Source organism: Phyllobates terribilis, unplaced genomic scaffold, assembly GCF_046119375.1.
Source record: "Phyllobates terribilis strain yellow unplaced genomic scaffold, ASM4611937v1 Scaffold_185__1_contigs__length_3729836, whole genome shotgun sequence".
NCBI classification, from domain to species: Eukaryota; Metazoa; Chordata; class Amphibia; order Anura; family Dendrobatidae; genus Phyllobates; species Phyllobates terribilis.
In genome coordinates, this window is record NW_027362945.1 from 3,026,696 (window position 1) to 3,047,303 (window position 20,608).

Below are 20,608 nucleotides of genomic sequence, written 5' to 3' on the forward strand. Positions count from 1 at the left end.
TGAACTAAGGACCGATTGATTCTAATATTTACACTACACTGTGGATTGATTGACCACAACATTTACAGTAGACTGTGGACTGACTGACTACAGCTTTTACAATAAACTGTGGAAAGACTAACCACAGTCATTATCCCTGAGATAAGTAATTTTGGCCCTAGTGTGTTATTGGTGTGTATAGCATGTAGCAGGAACATATTATCATATAGGTTGTGTTTTTACAGGTGACTGAATCCCAATGAGATATTAGAATGCGAAATTTTTGTTTGTGGACTCCAAGAAGAGAATCAGAGGAATCACATAACAGGTAATTAATTCTCGTATTAATTACTGATAATCGTTGGTCTAGGCTTAAGTTCTAGACTGGCGGAGGTGTAATAACACCCACCTTCCTGATACATGACAATATACTGTATGTGTTTTTTCAAATGTACATCTTCTATACACAACTCGTAGTATAACACCACCATATCTCAGGTACAGAGATAAGGATCATTTCTTCTCATTATCCTCTGTCTTTAATTTCATAACCCACCTGATCTGAGCGGTGACACAATCAATACCATGATTACGCGACACTCACCACAGCATTCACCCTAGACCAGGGACTGACAGAACACAGCATTTACACTAGGTGTGCATTGACTGAGCACAGTAGTTATACAATACTCTGGAATGACTGACCACAACATTTACAATAGACTGTGCACTGACTGACCATTGTATTTACACTAGGTGGGGACCGACCGAGCACAGTAATAATACCATACTGTGGACTGACTGTCTATATCATTTGCACTAGTCTGTGGTCTAACTGACCACAACATTCACAATAGATTATAGACCGGCTCATCCCAACATTAACACTAGTTGTGGACTTATTAACCCCAGTGTTTTTGTTGAACTAAGGACCGATTGATTCTAATATTTACACTACACTGTGGATTGATTGACCACAACATTTACAGTAGACTGTGGACTGACTGACTACAGCTTTTACAATAAACTGTGGAAAGACTAACCACAGTCATTATCCCTGAGATAAGTAATTTTGGCCCTAGTGTGTTATTGGTGTGTATAGCATGTAGCAGGAACATATTATCATATAGGTTGTCTTTTTACAGGTGACTGAATCCCAATGAGATATTAGAATGTGAAATTTTTGTTTGTGGACTCCAAGAAGAGAATCAGAGGAATCACATAACAGGTAATTAATTCTCGTATTAATTACTGATAATCGTTGGTCTAGGCTTAAGTTCTAGACTGGCGGAGGTGTAATAACACCCACCTTCCTGATACATGACAATATACTGTATGTGTTTTTTCAAATGTACATCTTCTATACACAACTCCTAGTATAACACCACCATATCTCAGGTACAGATATACGGATCATTTCTTCTCATTATCCTCTGTCTTTTATTTCATAACCCACCTGATCTGAGCGGTGACACAATCAATACCATGATTGCGCGACACTCACCACAGCATTCACCCTAGACCAGGGACTGACAGAACACAGCATTTACACTAGGTGTGCATTGACTGAGCACAGTAGTTATACAATACTCTGGAATGACTGACCACAACATTTACAATAGACTGTGCACCGACTGACCATTGTATTTACACTAGGTGGGGACCGACCGAGCACAGTAATAATACCATACTGTGGACTGACTGTCTATATCATTTGCACTAGTCTGTGGTCTAACTGACCACAACATTCACAATAGATTATAGACCGGCTCATCCCAACATTAACACTAGTTGTGGACTTATTAACCCCAGTATTTTTGTTGAACTAAGGACCGATTGATTCTAATATTTACACTACACTGTGGATTGATTGACCACAACATTTACAGTAGACTGTGGACTGACTGACTACAGCTTTTACAATAAACTGTGGAAAGACTAACCACAGTCATTATCCCTGAGATAAGTAATTTTGGCCCTAGTGTGTTATTGGTGTGTATAGCATGTAGCAGGAACATATTATCATATAGGTTGTCTTTTTACAGGTGACTGAATCCCAATGAGATATTAGAATGTGAAATTTTTGTTTGTGGACTCCAAGAAGAGAATCAGAGGAATCACATAACAGGTAATTAATTCTCGTATTAATTACTGATAATCGTTGGTCTAGGCTTAAGTTCTAGACTGGCGGAGGTGTAATAACACCCACCTTCCTGATACATGACAATATACTGTATGTGTTTTTTCAAATGTACATCTTCTATACACAACTCCTAGTATAACACCACCATATCTCAGGTACAGATATACGGATCATTTCTTCTCATTATCCTCTGTCTTTTATTTCATAACCCACCTGATCTGAGCGGTGACACAATCAATACCATGATTACGCGACACTCACCACAGCATTCACCCTAGACCAGGGACTGACAGAACACAGCATTTACACTAGGTGTGCATTGACTGAGCACAGTAGTTATACAATACTCTGGAATGACTAACCACAACATTTACAATAGACTGTGCACCGACTGACCATTGTATTTACACTAGGTGGGGACCGACCAAGCACAGTAATAATACCATACTGTGGATTGACTGTCTATATCATTTGCACTAGTCTGTGGTCTAACTGACCACAACATTCACAATAGATTATAGTCCGGCTCATCCCAGCATTAACACTAGTTGTGGACTTATTAACCCCAGTATTTTTGTTGAACTAAGGACCGATTGATTCTAATATTTACACTACACTGTGGATTGATTGACCACAACATTTACAGTAGACTGTGGACTGACTGACTACAGCTTTTACAATAAACTGTGGAAAGACTAACCACAATCATTATCCCTGAGATAAGTAATTTTGGCCCTAGTGTGTTATTGGTGTGTATAGCATGTAGCAGGAACATATTATCATATAGGTTGTCTTTTTACAGGTGACTGAATCCCAATGAGATATTAGAATGCGAAATTTTTGTTTTTGGACTACAAGAAAAGAATCAGAGGAATCACATAACAGGTAATTAATTCTCGTATTAATTACTGATAATCGTTGGTCTAGGCTTAAGTTCTAGACTGGCGGAGGTGTAATAACACCCACCTTTCTGATACATGACAATATACTGTATGTGTTTTTTCAAATGTACATCTTCTATACACAACTCCTAGTATAACACCACCATATCTCAGGTACAGAGATAAGGATCATTTCTTCTCATTATCCTCTGTCTTTAATTTCATAACCCACCTGATCTGAGCGGTGACACAATCAATACCATGATTACACGACACACACCACAGCATTCACCCTAGACCAGGGACTGACAGAACACAGCATTTGCACTAGGTGTGCATTGACTGAGCACAGTAGTTATACAAAACTCTGGAATTACTGACCACAACATTTACAATAGACTGTGCACCGACTGACCATTGTATTTACACTAGGTGGGGACCGACCGAGCACAGTAATAATACCATACTGTGGACTGACTGTCTATATCATTTGCACTAGTCTGTGGTCTAACTGACCACAACATTCACAATAGATTATAGACCGGCTCATCCCAGCATTAACACTAGTTGTGGACTTATTAACCCCAGTATTTTTGTTGAACTAAGGACCGATTGATTCTAATATTTACACTACACTGTGGATTGATTGACCACAACATTTACAGTAGACTGTGGACTGACTGACTACAGCTTTTACAATAAACTGTGGAAAGACTAACCACAGTCATTATCCCTGAGATAAGTAATTTTGGCCCTAGTGTGTTATTGGTGTGTATAGCATGTAGCAGGAACATATTATCATATAGGTTGTCTTTTTACAGGTGACTGAATCCCAATGAGATATTAGAATGCAAAATTTTTGTTTGTGGACTACAAGAAAAGAATCAGAGGAATCACATAACAGGTAATTAATTCTCGTATTAATTACTGATAATCGTTGGTCTAGGCTTAAGTTCTAGACTGGCGGAGGTGTAATAACACCCACTTTCCTGATACATGACAATATACTGTATGTGTTTTTTCAAATGTACATCTTCTATACACAACTCCTAGTATAACACCACCATATCTCAGGTACAGAGATAAGGATCATTTCTTCTCATTATCCTCTGTCTTTAATTTCATAACCCACCTGATCTGAGCGGTGACACAATCAATACCATGATTACGCGACACTCACCACAGCATTCACCCTAGACCAGGGACTGACAGAACACAGAATTTACACTAGGTGTGCATTGACTGAGCACAGTAGTTATACAATACTCTGGAATGACTGACCACAACATTTACAATAGACTGTGCACCGACTGACCATTGTATTTACACTAGGTGGGGACCGACCGAGCACAGTAATAATACCATACTGTGGACTGACTGTCTATATCATTTGCACTAGTCTGTGGTCTAACTGACCACAACATTCACAATAGATTATAGACCGGCTCATCCCAACATTAACACTAGTTGTGGACTTATTAACCCCAGTATTTTTGTTGAACTAAGGACCGATTGATTCTAATATTTACACTACACTGTGGATTGATTGACCACAACATTTACAGTAGACTGTGGACTGACTGACTACAGCTTTTACAATAAACTGTGGAAAGACTAACCACAGTCATTATCCCTGAGATAAGTAATTTTGGCCCTAGTGTGTTATTGGTGTGTATAGCATGTAGCAGGAACATATTATCATATAGGTTGTCTTTTTACAGGTGACTGAATCCCAATGAGATATTAGAATGCAAAATTTTTGTTTGTGGACTACAAGAAAAGAATCAGAGGAATCACATAACAGGTAATTAATTCTCGTATTAATTACTGATAATCGTTGGTCTAGGCTTAAGTTCTAGACTGGCGGAGGTGTAATAACACCCACCTTCCTGATACATGACAATATACTGTATGTGTTTTTTCAAATGTACATCTTCTATACACAACTCCTAGTATAACACCACCATATCTCAGGTACAGAGATAAGGATCATTTCTTCTCATTATCCTCTGTCTTTAATTTCATAACCCACCTGATCTGAGCGGTGACACAATCAATACCATGATTGCGCGACACTCACCACAGCATTCACCCTAGACCAGGGACTGACAGAACACAGCATTTACACTAGGTGTGCATTGACTGAGCACAGTAGTTATACAATACTCTGGAATGACTGACCACAACATTTACAATAGACTGTGCACCGACTGACCATTGTATTTACACTAGGTGGGGACCGACCGAGCAAAGTAATAATACCATACTGTGGACTGACTGTCTATATCATTTGCACTAGTCTGTGGTCTAACTGACCACAACATTCACAATAGATTATAGACCGGCTCATCCCAACATTAACACTAGTTGTGGACTTATTAACCCCAGTATTTTTGTTGAACTAAGGACCGATTGATTCTAATATTTACACTACACTGTGGATTGATTGACCACAACATTTACAGTAGACTGTGGACTGACTGACTACAGCTTTTACAATAAACTGTGGAAAGACTAACCACAGTCATTATCCCTGAGATAAGTAATTTTGGCCCTAGTGTGTTATTGGTGTGTATAGCATGTAGCAGGAACATATTATCATATAGGTTGTCTTTTTACAGGTGACTGAATCCCAATGAGATATTAGAATGTGAAATTTTTGTTTGTGGACTCCAAGAAGAGAATCAGAGGAATCACATAACAGGTAATTAATTCTCGTATTAATTACTGATAATCGTTGGTCTAGGCTTAAGTTCTAGACTGGCGGAGGTGTAATAACACCCACCTTCCTGATACATGACAATATACTGTATGTGTTTTTTCAAATGTACATCTTCTATACACAACTCCTAGTATAACACCACCATATCTCAGGTACAGATATACGGATCATTTCTTCTCATTATCCTCTGTCTTTTATTTCATAACCCACCTGATCTGAGCGGTGACACAATCAATACCATGATTACGCGACACTCACCACAGCATTCACCCTAGACCAGGGACTGACAGAACACAGCATTTACACTAGGTGTGCATTGACTGAGCACAGTAGTTATACAATACTCTGGAATTACTGACCACAACATTTACAATAGACTGTGCACCGACTGACCATTGTATTTACACTAGGTGGGGACCGACCAAGCACAGTAATAATACCATACTGTGGACTGACTGTCTATATCATTTGCACTAGTCTGTGGTCTAACTGACCACAACATTCACAATAGATTATAGACCGGCTCATCCCAGCATTAACACTAGTTGTGGACTTATTAACCCCAGTATTTTTGTTGAACTAAGGAACGATTGATTCTAATATTTACACTACACTGTGGATTGATTGACCACAACATTTACAGTAGACTGTGGACTGAGTGACTACAGCTTTTACAATAAACTGTGGAAAGACTAACCACAGTCATTATCCCTGAGATAAGTAATTTTGGCCCTAGTGTGTTATTGGTGTGTATAGCATGTAGCAGGAACATATTATCATATAGTTTGTCTTTTTACAGGTGACTGAATCCCAATGAGATATTAGAATGTGAAATTTTTGTTTGTGGACTCCAAGAAGAGAATCAGAGGAATCACATAACAGGTAATTAATTCTCGTATTAATTACTGATAATCGTTGGTCTAGGCTTAAGTTCTAGACTGGCGGAGGTGTAATAACACCCACCTTCCTGATACATGACAATATACTGTATGTGTTTTTTCAAATGTACATCTTCTATACACAACTCCTAGTATAACACCACCATATCTCAGGTACAGAGATAAGGATCATTTCTTCTCATTATCCTCTGTCTTTTATTTCATAACCCACCTGATCTGAGCGGTGACACAATCAATACCATGATTACGTGACACTCACCACAGCATTCACCCTAGACCAGGGACTGACAGAACACAGCATTTACACTAGGTGTGCATTGACTGAGCATAGTAGTTATACAATACTCTGGAATTACTGACCACAACATTTACAATAGACTGTGCACTGACTGACCATTGTATTTACACTAGGTGGGGACCGACCGAGCACAGTAATAATACCATACTGTGGACTGACTGTCTATATCATTTGCACTAGTCTGTGGTCTAACTGACCACAACATTCACAATAGATTATAGACCGGCTCATCCCAGCATTAACACTAGTTGTGGACTTATTAACCCCAGTATTTTTGTTGAACTAAGGACCGATTGATTCTAATATTTACACTACACTGTGGATTGATTGACCACAACATTTACAGTAGACTGTGGACTGACTGACTACAGCTTTTACAATAAACTGTGGAAAGACTAACCACAGTCATTATCCCTGAGATAAGTAATTTTGGCCCTAGTGTGTTATTGGTGTGTATAGCATGTAGCAGGAACATATTATCATATAGGTTGTCTTTTTACAGGTGACTGAATCCCAATGAGATATTAGAATGCGAAATTTTTGTTTTTGGACTACAAGAAAAGAATCAGAGGAATCACATAACAGGTAATTAATTCTCGTATTAATTACTGATAATCGTTGGTCTAGGCTTAAGTTCTAGACTGGCGGAGGTGTAATAACACCCACCTTTCTGATACATGACAATATACTGTATGTGTTTTTTCAAATGTACATCTTCTATACACAACTCCTAGTATAACACCACCATATCTCAGGTACAGAGATAAGGATCATTTCTTCTCATTATCCTCTGTCTTTAATTTCATAACCCACCTGATCTGAGCGGTGACACAATCAATACCATGATTACGCGAGAGTGACCACAGCATTCACCCTAGACCAGGGACTGACAGAACACAGAATTTACACTAGGTGTGCATTGACTGAGCACAGTAGTTATACAATACTCTGGAATGACTGACCACAACATTTACAATAGACTGTGCACCGACTGACCATTGTATTTACACTAGGTGGGGACTGACCGAGCACAGTAATAATACCATACTGTGGACTGACTGTCTTTATCATTTGCATTAGTCTGTGGTCTAACTGACCACAACATTCACAATAGATTATAGACCGGCTCATCCCAGCATTAACACTAGTTGTGGACTTATTAACCCCAGTATTTTTGTTGAACTAAGGACCGATTGATTCTAATATTTATACTACACTGTGGATTGATTGACCACAGCATTTACAGTAGACTGTGGACTGAGTGACTACAGCTTTTACAATAAACTGTGGCAAGACTAACCACAGTCATTATCCCTGAGATAAGTAATTTTGGCCCTAGTGTGTTATTGGTGTGTATAGCATGTAGCAGGAACATATTATCATATAGGTTGTCTTTTTACAGGTGACTGAATCCCAATGAGATATTAGAATGTGAAATTTTTGTTTGTGGACTCCAAGAAGAGAATCAGAGGAATCACATAACAGGTAATTAATTCTCGTATTAATTACTGATAATCGTTGGTCTAGGCTTAATTTCTAGACTGGCGGAGGTGTAATAACACCCACCTTCCTGATACATGACAATATACTGTATGTGTTTTTTCAAATGTACATCTTCTATACACAACTCCTAGTATAACACCACCATATCTCAGGTACAGAGATAAGGATCATTTCTTCTCATTATCTTCTGTCTTTTATTTCATAACCCACCTGATCTGAGCGGTGACACAATCAATACCATGATTACGCGACACTCACCACAGCATTCACCCTAGACCAGGGACTGACAGAACACAGCATTTACACTAGGTGTGCATTGACTGAGCACAGTAGTTATACAATACTCTGGAATGACTGACCACAACATTTACAATAGACTGTGCACCAACTGACCATTGTATTTACACTAGGTGGGGACCGACCGAGCACAGTAATAATACCATACTGTGGACTGACTGTCTATATCATTTGCATTAGTCTGTGGTCTAACTGACCACAACATTCACAATAGATTATAGACCGGCTCATCCCAGCATTAACACTAGTTGTGGACTTATTAACCCCAGTATTTTTGTTGAACTAAGGACCGATTGATTCTAATATTTACACTACACTGTGGACTGACTGACCACAACATTTACAGTAGACTGTGGACTGAGTGACTGCAGCTTTTACAATAAACTGTGGCAAGACTAACCACAGTCATTATCCCTGAGATAAGTAATTTTGGCCCTAGTGTGTTATTGGTGTGTATAGCATGTAGCAGGAACATATTATCATATAGGTTGTCTTTTTACAGGTGACTGAATCCCAATGAAATATTAGAATGTGAAATTTTTGTTTCTGGACTCCAAGAAGAGAATCAGAGGAATCACATAACAGGTAATTAATTCTCGTATTAATTACTGATAATCGTTGGTCTAAGCTTAAGTTCTAGACTGGCTGAGGTGTAATAACACCCACCTTCCTGATACATGACAATATACTGTATGTGTTTTTTCAAATGTACATCTTCTATACACAACTCCTAGTATAACACCACCATATCTCAGGTACAGAGATAAGGATCATTTCTTCTCATTATCCTCTGTCTTTTATTTCATAACCCACCTGATCTGAGCGGTGACACAATCAATACCATGATTACGCGACACTCACCACAGCATTCACCCTAGACCAGGGACTGACAGAACACAGCATTTACACTAGGTGTGCATTGACTGAGCACAGTAGTTATACAATACTCTGGAATGACTGACCACAACATTTACAATAGACTGTGCACCGACTGACCATTGTATTTACACTAGGTGGGGACCGACCGAGCACAGTAATAATACCATACTGTGGACTGACTGTCTATATCATTTGCACTAGTCTGTGGTCTAACTGACCACAACATTCACAATAGATTATAGACCGGCTCATCCCAGCATTAACACTAGTTGTGGACTTATTAACCCCAGTATTTTTGTTGAACTAAGGACCGATTGATTCTAATATTTATACTACACTGTGGATTGATTGACCACAGCATTTACAGTAGACTGTGGACTGAGTGACTACAGCTTTTACAATAAACTGTGGCAAGACTAACCACAGTCATTATCCCTGAGATAAGTAATTTTGGCCCTAGTGTGTTATTGGTGTGTATAGCATGTAGCAGGAACATATTATCATATAGGTTGTCTTTTTACAGGTGACTGAATCCCAATGAGATATTAGAATGTGAAATTTTTGTTTGTGGACTCCAAGAAGAGAATCAGAGGAATCACATAACAGGTAATTAAATCTCGTATTAATTACTGATAATCGTTGGTCTAGGCTTAAGTTCTAGACTGGCTGAGGTGTAATAACACCCAACTTCCTGATACATGACAATATACTGTATGTGTTTTTTCAAATGTACATCTTCTATACACAACTCCTAGTATAACACGACCATATCTCAGGTACAGAGATAAGGATCATTTCGTCTCATTATCCTCTGTCTTTTATTTCATAACCCACCTGATCTGAGCGGTGACACAATCAATACCATGATTACGCGACACTCACCACAGCATTCACCCTAGACCAGGAACTGACAGAACACAGCATTTACACTAGGTGTGCGTTGACTGAGCACAGTAGTTATACAATACTCTGGAATGACTGACCACAACATTTACAATAGACTGTGCACCGACTGACCATTGTATTTACACTAGGTGGGGACCGACCGAGCACAGTAATAATACCATACTGTGGACTGACTGTCTATATCATTTGCACTAGTCTGTGGTCTAACTGACCACAACATTCACAATAGATTATAGACCGGCTCATCCCAGCATTAACACTAGTTGTGGACTTATTAACCCCAGTATTTTTGTTGAACTAAGGAACGATTGATTCTAATATTTACACTACACTGTGGATTGATTAACCACAACATTTACAGTAGACTGTGGACTGACTGACTACAGCTTTTACAATAAACTGTGGCAAGACTAACCACAGTCATTATCCCTGAGATAAGTAATTTTGGCCCTAGTGTGTTATTGGTGTGTATAGCATGTAGCAGGAACATATTATCATATAGTTTGTCTTTTTACAGGTGACTGAATCCCAATGAGATATTAGAATGTGAAATTTTTGTTTGTGGACTCCAAGAAGAGAATCAGAGGAATCACATAACAGGTAATTAATTCTCGTATTAATTACTGATAATCGTTGGTCTAGGCTTAATTTCTAGACTGGCGGAGGTGTAATAACACCCACCTTCCTGATACATGACAATATACTGTATGTGTTTTTTCAAATGTACATCTTCTATACACAACTCCTAGTATAACACCACCATATCTCAGGTACAGAGATAAGGATCATTTCTTCTCATTATCTTCTGTCTTTTATTTCATAACCCACCTGATCTGAGCGGTGACACAATCAATACCATGATTACGCGACACTCACCACAGCATTCACCCTAGACCAGGGACTGACAGAACACAGCATTTACACTAGGTGTGCATTGACTGAGCACAGTAGTTATACAATACTCTGGAATGACTGACCACAACATTTACAATAGACTGTGCACCAACTGACCATTGTATTTACACTAGGTGGGGACCGACCGAGCACAGTAATAATACCATACTGTGGACTGACTGTCTATATCATTTGCACTAGTCTGTGGTCTAACTGACCACAACATTCACAATAGATTATAGACCGGCTCATCCCAACATTAACACTAGTTGTGGACTTATTAACCCCAGTATTTTTGTTGAACTAAGGACCGATTGATTCTAATATTTACACTACACTGTGGATTGATTGACCACAACATTTACAGTAGACTGTGGACTGACTGACTACAGCTTTTACAATAAACTGTGGCAAGACTAACCACAGCCATTATCCCTGAGATAAGTAATTTTGGCCCTAGTGTGTTATTGGTGTGTATAGCATGTAGCAGGAACATATTATCATATAGGTTGTCTTTTTACAGGTGACTGAATCTCAATGAGATATTAGAATGCGAAATTTTTGTTTGTGGACTCCAAGAAGAGAATCAGAGGAATCACATAACAGGTAATTAATTCTCATATTAATTACTGATAATCGTTGGTCTAGGCTTAAGTTCTAGACTGGCGGAGGTGTAATAACACCCACCTTCCTGATACATGACAATATACTGTATGTGTTTTTTCAAATGTACATCTTCTATACACAACTCCTAGTATAACACCACTATATCTCAGGTACAGAGATAAGGATCATTTCTTCTCATTATCCTCTGTCTTTAATTTCATAACCCACCTGATCTGAGCGGTGACACAATCAATACCATGATTACGCGACACTCACCACAGCATTCACCCTAGACCAGGGACTGACAGAACACAGCATTTACACTAGGTGTGCATTGACTGAGCACAGTAGTTATACAATACTCTGGAATGACTGACCACAACATTTACAATAGACTGTGCACCGACTGACCATTGTATTTACAATAGGTGGGGACCGACCGAGCACAGTAATAATACCATACTGTGGACTGACTGTCTATATCATTTGCAATAGTCTGTGGTCTAACTGACCACAACATTCACAATAGATTATAGACCGGCTCATCCCAGCATTAACACTAGTTGTGGACTTATTAACCCCAGTATTTTTGTTGAACTAAGGAACGATTGTGTTATGCACACGCCCGGACTGACTGGCGTGTGCGGGTGTTGTGGTTCCACTGGACCATGGACCGGAGAGTGCCTGGAGGGGCGTGACTAAGTATCTGGCCGATCCGACCAAGGTGGCACAACGGCATACGACGCCAGTGCACCAGGGAGAAACCGGGCAGAGGGACCAGGTGCTACTCCAGGTCAAACTCCGGACACGGGGGTTGACCCACACTGGAATTACTGGAACAGGCAGGTTAGGCTGGCACAGACTGGTGGATGTAAGCAAACACGGCAGGTATGCAGAGGGGTGGATACAGGCGAGTATGCAGGCAGGGAGGTACTGGCCGAAAGGACGGGCTGGAGCACAGAAAGGTTAAGACCCAGTACAGACTGGGTCACAGAACCGCAGATGCGGTAGACAACCACAGCAGAGAGGGAACGCCCAAAGCGGTGGGCAAGAACAGAGCAGGACGGGGCTGCAGGAGCAGCGAGCACAAGCAGGGCAGGACAGGACTGCCGGAGCAGCGGGCAGAAGCAGGGCAGGACAGGACTGCCGGAGCAGCGGGCAGAAGCAGGGCAGGACAGGACTGCCGGAGCAGCGGGCAGAAGCAGGGCAGGACAGGACTGCCGGAGCAGCGGGCAGAAGCAGGGCAGGACAGGACTGCCGGAGCAGCGGGCAGAAGCAGGGCAGGACAGGACTGCCGGAGCAGTGAGCAAAAGGGCAAGAGCGGAGCAAGGCTGCCGGAGCAGTGAGCAAGGAGTCAGAGCAGGACGGACAGGGCTCTGTTCACACGGAACAGACAGGAAGGGAAAGGCAGAGCCAGATACCCACAGGGTACTTGCAGTGAAGTAGCGAGGGGACCACAAACTCACAAACGGGAGTACAGAGACAACAAGCAGGAGTTAGGTACGAGTTCAGACTCTGCAGAAAAAGGAAAGGAATGGACATAGAGGCAAAACAGGTAAAGGATAGGAGAGAGTTCAGACTGGAACTGAGTGTACGGAAGAGACCGACACTGCAGCGGGATACAGGAGCGGGTCTGGGAATACGGCCCCCAGAGAGGCGGGACGAACAGGCAAGGAGCGTGTTCAGACAGGACAGACAAGATACAGGAACGGATCTAGGTAATCGGCCCCTAGAAGGCGGGAGGAACAGGCTAGGAGCGTGTACAGACAGGCCTGGAAATACAGCCTCCAGGAAAGGCAGCAGGCAAGAGTACACAGACAGGACTCAGTTCAGACACGGGAACTGATACCACAAGGCAGGAGACATAGACAGGACTCAGTTCAGACACGGGAACAGATACTGCAAGACAGGAGAAATAGACAGGACTCAGTTCAGACAGGAACAGATACCGCAAGGCAAGGACACAAACAGGACTCTGTTCAGACGGGAACAGATACCGCAAGGCACAGACAGGCAGATCTAGGAATACGGCCCCTAGAAGGCGAAAGAACAGGCAAGAAGCGTGTTCACAAGAACAGACCACAGTTCAGACACAGAACTGGAAAACAGGCAGGAAAACAGGATAGGACCTGGCATGTCAGAGACAAAAAAGCCGACTGACAGGACACAATGCTCAGGCGCCATCTTGAGGAAGAAGGTGGTATAAATACCCAAAGATGGACAGCAATAGGCTGAAGGTGCAACAGGGGCGTGTCCGCAGCAGGTACAAGAAACAGGAAGTTCAGCGGGCGTCGCCCTATGCAGCCAAAACAGACAAACAGACAGCAAGGAGGGAAGCCAGAGAGACATTCTGGACTGGAGATCAAGTGCGCGCTCTTGCACAGTGGGAGATGGACCACCATGCAAGGACGCCGCCAGGTATGTTACAGTACCCCCCCCCTTACGCCCCCTCTTCTTCAGGCCTGCCAGAATCTTCCGCAGGGAATTCGAGGACCAGTCGTTCACTTCAAGGAGATCACTTCCACTGTCCACAGGAAAAATTGATCTCATCTGGTTAGCTAGGATGCTACCTCCTATCCAGCCATCCCTAGCAACAGACGAAACGGGTGGAGTACCAGGAACAGCACACAAGGAAGTCTCTCTCCACATATTTTCAGGTGGCACCCCAGAGGGTACAGGAGACGACTGGAAGTCCTTCACCGGGTTGGAGGGGGACAGAGACTTGGGGGTAATCTCTGCTTCGAGGTACATCTTGTCAAGCTCACAGGAAGAAATAGACGGGTTATCAGGTACATAATGAGGAAAAGTCACTGTCTCTTTGTTATCTGGTGGTACCCCGGAGAATTCAGGAAACAACTGGAGGTCCTCCGCCGGGTCAGAAGAGTGCAGAGGCTCAGAGAAAACATCTGCTTCAGAGTACACTAGGTCGGACTCACTGGAGGAAGCAGGCGAGGTATCAGATCCAGGATATAGGAAAGTCTCTGTCCATTCACCACCAGGTGGCACCCCGAAGGGTTCTGGAGACAACTGGAGGTCCTCCGCCTGGTCGGAGGGGTGTAGAGACTCGGGATTAACCTCTGCTTCGGAGTACACTAGGTTGGACTCACTGGACGAAGCGAGCGAGGTATCAGGTACAGAGTAAAGGAGAGTCTCTGTCCTTTCGCTACCAGGTAGCACCCCGAAGGGTTCTGGAGACAACTGGAGGTCCTGCGCCTGGTCGGAGGGGTGTAGAGACTCGGGAGTAACCTCTGCTTCGGAGTACACTAGGTTGGACTCACTGGACGAAGCGAGCGAGGTATCAGGTACAGAGTATAGGAGAGTCTCTGTCCTTTCGCTATCAGGTAGCACCCCGAAGGGTTCTGGAGACAACTGGAGGTCCTCCGCCTGGTCGGAGGGGTGTAGAGACTCGGGGGTAACTACTACTTTGGGGTACCCATTGTCAGGCTCACAGGACGAAGCGGACAAAGTATCGAGTACCGAGTGTAGAGAAGTCTCTCTCCATTTGTCATCGAGTGGTATCCCGGAGGATTCAGGAGGCAACAGGGGGTCCTCCGCCAGGTAGTAGAGGTGCACAGACTCAGAGGTAACCACAGCTTTGGAGCATCCTTGGACATGCACACCGGTTAAAGTGGGTGAAGCATCTGATGCTGGGTGCAGGAAGTTCTCCTGTGTGGAGTCTGGATGGGCAGAAGTCTCTTCGGGCAGGAGAACCGGAGCACTACCCACGCACATTACCCGTTGGGGCTTCTCCGGGATACAGGGAGATGAAGCTTCAGTAAGGACTTCAAGGTTGGGGTCAGGAGGTCTCAGGGAGGACAGACCCTGGCGTGACGGCTTGCCTCTAAGTCTAGCACGTCTGGACTGCCTCTTGAGGTTGGGAGAAGTATTCCGGAAAGCGTAGTCACCCTGTGAGGATTCTGGGTGGGCAGTAGTCTCATTGGGCTGGAGGACTATTGCGCTACCCACACACATTACCCATCGGGGCTGCTCCGGGATATTGGGAGGTGAAGCTTCAGCAGGAGCCTCCGGGTTAGGATCATCGAAGACCATTAGAAAGGCCACCAGGAAGGCCATTAGGTCCAGGAGGATCGGATCCCGTGTTTCATATAGGGGGTTGATCCATTCCAAGGCATCACCCGCCAGGTAAGACATAATGAATGCCACCTTAACCCGATCGGTGGGAAAACATAGAGGGTAGAACTTGAAGTGTAGCATGCATTGCTCCACAAATGCACGACTTTGTCTTGGATCCCCATAGTAACGTGGCGGATCCGCAGGAACGAGAGCAGATAGATCCATCTGGACGGGTGCGTAATTCGCCTGGAACTCAGCTGAGAAAAAAATAAATAAATTTTATTTATTTATTTTTAATGCATGTATTCGCTGGAAAACTTCTCAGAGAGCGAAGGCCGTGGGGCTCAACGGGAACCATGGCCTGAGCATGCTGTTATGCACACGCCCGGACTGACTGGCGTGTGCGGGTGTTGTGGTTCCACTGGACCATGGACCGGAGAGTGCCTGGAGGGGCGTGACTAAGTATCTGGCCGATCCGACCAAGGTGGCACAACGGCATACGACGCCAGTGCACCAGGGAGAAACCGGGCAGAGGGACCAGGTGCTACTCCAGGTCAAACTCCGGACACGGGGGTTGACCCACACTGGAATTACTGGAACAGGCAGGTTAGGCTGGCACAGACTGGTGGATGTAAGCAAACACGGCAGGTATGCAGAGGGGTGGATACAGGCGAGTATGCAGGCAGGGAGGTACTGGCCGAAAGGACGGGCTGGAGCACAGAAAGGTTAAGACCCAGTACAGACTGGGTCACAGAACCGCAGATGCGGTAGACAACCACAGCAGAGAGGGAACGCCCAAAGCGGTGGGCAAGAACAGAGCAGGACGGGGCTGCAGGAGCAGCGAGCACAAGCAGGGCAGGACAGGACTGCCGGAGCAGCGGGCAGAAGCAGGGCAGGACAGGACTGCCGGAGCAGCGGGCAGAAGCAGGGCAGGACAGGACTGCCGGAGCAGCGGGCAGAAGCAGGGCAGGACAGGACTGCCGGAGCAGCGGGCAGAAGCAGGGCAGGACAGGACTGCCGGAGCAGCGGGCAGAAGCAGGGCAGGACAGGACTGCCGGAGCAGTGAGCAAAAGGGCAAGAGCGGAGCAAGGCTGCCGGAGCAGTGAGCAAGGAGTCAGAGCAGGACGGACAGGGCTCTGTTCACACGGAACAGACAGGAAGGGAAAGGCAGAGCCAGATACCCACAGGGTACTTGCAGTGAAGTAGCGAGGGGACCACAAACTCACAAACGGGAGTACAGAGACAACAAGCAGGAGTTAGGTACGAGTTCAGACTCTGCAGAAAAAGGAAAGGAATGGACATAGAGGCAAAACAGGTAAAGGATAGGAGAGAGTTCAGACTGGAACTGAGTGTACGGAAGAGACCGACACTGCAGCGGGATACAGGAGCGGGTCTGGGAATACGGCCCCCAGAGAGGCGGGACGAACAGGCAAGGAGCGTGTTCAGACAGGACAGACAAGATACAGGAACGGATCTAGGTAATCGGCCCCTAGAAGGCGGGAGGAACAGGCTAGGAGCGTGTACAGACAGGCCTGGAAATACAGCCTCCAGGAAAGGCAGCAGGCAAGAGTACACAGACAGGACTCAGTTCAGACACGGGAACTGATACCACAAGGCAGGAGACATAGACAGGACTCAGTTCAGACACGGGAACAGATACTGCAAGACAGGAGAAATAGACAGGACTCAGTTCAGACAGGAACAGATACCGCAAGGCAAGGACACAAACAGGACTCTGTTCAGACGGGAACAGATACCGCAAGGCACAGACAGGCAGATCTAGGAATACGGCCCCTAGAAGGCGAAAGAACAGGCAAGAAGCGTGTTCACAAGAACAGACCACAGTTCAGACACAGAACTGGAAAACAGGCAGGAAAACAGGATAGGACCTGGCATGTCAGAGACAAAAAAGCCGACTGACAGGACACAATGCTCAGGCGCCATCTTGAGGAAGAAGGTGGTATAAATACCCAAAGATGGACAGCAATAGGCTGAAGGTGCAACAGGGGCGTGTCCGCAGCAGGTACAAGAAACAGGAAGTTCAGCGGGCGTCGCCCTATGCAGCCAAAACAGACAAACAGACAGCAAGGAGGGAAGCCAGAGAGACATTCTGGACTGGAGATCAAGTGCGCGCTCTTGCACAGTGGGAGATGGACCACCATGCAAGGACGCCGCCAGGTATGTTACAGTACCCCCCCCCTTACGCCCCCTCTTCTTCAGGCCTGCCAGAATCTTCCGCAGGGAATTCGAGGACCAGTCGTTCACTTCAAGGAGATCACTTCCACTGTCCACAGGAAAAATTGATCTCATCTGGTTAGCTAGGATGCTACCTCCTATCCAGCCATCCCTAGCAACAGACGAAACGGGTGGAGTACCAGGAACAGCACACAAGGAAGTCTCTCTCCACATATTTTCAGGTGGCACCCCAGAGGGTACAGGAGACGACTGGAAGTCCTTCACCGGGTTGGAGGGGGACAGAGACTTGGGGGTAATCTCTGCTTCGAGGTACATCTTGTCAAGCTCACAGGAAGAAATAGACGGGTTATCAGGTACATAATGAGGAAAAGTCACTGTCTCTTTGTTATCTGGTGGTACCCCGGAGAATTCAGGAAACAACTGGAGGTCCTCCGCCGGGTCAGAAGAGTGCAGAGGCTCAGAGAAAACATCTGCTTCAGAGTACACTAGGTCGGACTCACTGGAGGAAGCAGGCGAGGTATCAGATCCAGGATATAGGAAAGTCTCTGTCCATTCACCACCAGGTGGCACCCCGAAGGGTTCTGGAGACAACTGGAGGTCCTCCGCCTGGTCGGAGGGGTGTAGAGACTCGGGATTAACCTCTGCTTCGGAGTACACTAGGTTGGACTCACTGGACGAAGCGAGCGAGGTATCAGGTACAGAGTAAAGGAGAGTCTCTGTCCTTTCGCTACCAGGTAGCACCCCGAAGGGTTCTGGAGACAACTGGAGGTCCTGCGCCTGGTCGGAGGGGTGTAGAGACTCGGGAGTAACCTCTGCTTCGGAGTACACTAGGTTGGACTCACTGGACGAAGCGAGCGAGGTATCAGGTACAGAGTATAGGAGAGTCTCTGTCCTTTCGCTACCAGGTAGCACCCCGAAGGGTTCTGGAGACAACTGGAGGTCCTCCGCCTGGTCGGAGGGGTGTAGAGACTCGGGGGTAACTACTACTTTGGGGTACCCATTGTCAGGCTCACAGGACGAAGCGGACAAAGTATCGAGTACCGAGTGTAGAGAAGTCTCTCTCCATTTGTCATCGAGTGGTATCCCGGAGGATTCAGGAGGCAACAGGGGGTCCTCCGCCAGGTAGTAGAGGTGCACAGACTCAGAGGTAACCACAGCTTTGGAGCATCCTTGGACATGCACACCGGTTAAAGTGGGTGAAGCATCTGATGCTGGGTGCAGGAAGTTCTCCTGTGTGGAGTCTGGATGGGCAGAAGTCTCTTCGGGCAGGAGAACCGGAGCACTACCCACGCACATTACCCGTTGGGGCTTCTCCGGGATACAGGGAGATGAAGCTTCAGTAAGGACTTCAAGGTTGGGGTCAGGAGGTCTCAGGGAGGACAGACCCTGGCGTGACGGCTTGCCTCTAAGTCTAGCACGTCTGGACTGCCTCTTGAGGTTGGGAGAAGTATTCCGGAAAGCGTAGTCACCCTGTGAGGATTCTGGGTGGGCAGTAGTCTCATTGGGCTGGAGGACTATTGCGCTACCCACACACATTACCCATCGGGGCTGCTCCGGGATATTGGGAGGTGAAGCTTCAGCAGGAGCCTCCGGGTTAGGATCATCGAAGACCATTAGAAAGGCCACCAGGAAGGCCATTAGGTCCAGGAGGATCGGATCCCGTGTTTCATATAGGGGGTTGATCCATTCCAAGGCATCACCCGCCAGGTAAGACATAATGAATGCCACCTTAACCCGATCGGTGGGAAAACATAGAGGGTAGAACTTGAAGTGTAGCATGCATTGCTCCACAAATGCACGACTTTGTCTTGGATCCCCATAGTAACGTGGCGGATCCGCAGGAACGAGAGCAGATAGATCCATCTGGACGGGTGCGTAATTCGCCTGGAACTCAGCTGAGAAAAAAATAAATAAATTTTATTTATTTATTTTTAATGCATGTATTCGCTGGAAAACTTCTCAGAGAGCGAAGGCCGTGGGGCTCAACGGGAACCATGGCCTGAGCATGCTGTTATGCACACGCCCGGACTGACTGGCGTGTGCGGGTGTTGTGGTTCCACTGGACCATGGACCGGAGAGTGCCTGGAGGGGCGTGACTAAGTATCTGGCCGATCCGACCAAGGTGGCACAACGGCATACGACGCCAGTGCACCAGGGAGAAACCGGGCAGAGGGACCAGGTGCTACTCCAGGTCAAACTCCGGACACGGGGGTTGACCCACACTGGAATTACTGGAACAGGCAGGTTAGGCTGGCACAGACTGGTGGATGTAAGCAAACACGGCAGGTATGCAGAGGGGTGGATACAGGCGAGTATGCAGGCAGGGAGGTA